General features: G+C 34.2%; 1 protein-coding gene across 1 annotated transcript in view; it reads left to right on the plus strand.

The window, feature by feature from the left end:
- The window catches only part of LOC116394766 (synaptic vesicle glycoprotein 2B-like), a 43156-nt gene that overhangs the window by 21133 nt on the left and 20521 nt on the right, over nucleotides 1–1502 (plus strand). The window lies entirely within an intron of this gene.

Raw genomic sequence — 1502 nt, forward strand, 5'->3', positions numbered from 1 at the left:
GTCTCAGTTTAAAACCAGGACGTCTCATGTGTTCAGTTTAAAACCAGTACGTCTCATGTGTTCAGAGACCGTGAAGATTATTAAAATCGGAAATGTGAAGCGACACTACGAGACAAAGCACAAATCTCTTGAGCAAACGTACCCACTCACATCTGAAATGAAGTCACAGATAATAAACAATCTAAGAGCCCAATATGATCAGAATGCTAACACATGAATTCACTGCAACAATGATGTTAACAGAGAGAATAGAGCTGAAACAAGTAGTTTAATAACACAGATAAAGTCCCTGCACACAAATTTCTCTCTATATAATATCGTGGCTTTTTTGGTTGACATCACTTCACACCTGAATGAACTGAATTTAAAGCTCAAGGTGAATTCAGTTCAGTTTGTTTTTCTAAAATGAAGTGCTTTCAATACATCTGCTAGGCTAATTCAATATATATGTAACTAAATCATAGTGCAAGTTAGAATTTTTTGTGATGTTCTGAACCTTTGCATGAGGAAATGGACCTCATTGGATAAATTACAACTTAGCACAGTTGAAGCTGCCACATGCAGGAAGGACAGCTGGTAATAAATCAGCAACTGTGTAAATGTGTTTATTAAATGAATAGATTTATAATATCACTGCTTCATCTAGAGCATGATTGATCTGACTATAACTACATGTGTATAGCGTTAATGAATAGATGATACTTTATTCATCCCATTGGCCTGTATGACAATATTTAAAAAATATCTTTTATAAATAAAAACGTATGATCAGGTTTCCTTCCATAATCACCACAGCAAACATAAAAGTAACCGGAGCTAACACACATAAGTGAATATATGATATGAATGAATAATAATAATAATATTTTTTTCTATTTGCTCCCAAGTCTGTTTCACATCATTGGGGTTTCAGATGAAACAATAAGACTAAAATATTGTCACACACACCATCAGAATACATCTGCAACACATTAATGAAACAGACTACACACATGTAGTACATGTAATATCAGTGATATTATGAAGCTTTTCGTTTACACATTCACACAGTCCTCCACGCTCCTTTTCAAGGCTTTTAATGTGTAACATTTTCAGGAAGTGTTGAATTGTATTGTAGCTCACCACTGAAACGTCAAAGTGTTTGTTGTTTCATAAAGGAGACACTCATCACCTGCATTAACCTTTTTCATATCCTTCTTTGTTGTTAATAGCAAACCAAGAATAAAGAAAGGAGGCTTAGTCCAAAAATAAATATAGCTTTTTCCTTTGTGAAATATTTGGTATGTCAGTTTCATATCCATTTTGTAGGCTGTGAATGATTCATTCTTGGAGTGTCAGTGACATGTTCCACAAGAGTAATACACTTTATTCCGTTATCATAATAAACCATTATTACTAATAATATGAAATTATCTGATGAAATAAACACCGAACCTGTCTCTCTCTTCTCTCTCTCACACACACACACACACACACACACACACACACACACACACACACAC

Source organism: Anarrhichthys ocellatus, unplaced genomic scaffold, assembly GCF_004355925.1.
Source record: "Anarrhichthys ocellatus isolate YVR2014 unplaced genomic scaffold, GSC_Weel_1.0 scaffold41, whole genome shotgun sequence".
NCBI lineage: Eukaryota > Metazoa > Chordata > Actinopteri > Perciformes > Anarhichadidae > Anarrhichthys > Anarrhichthys ocellatus.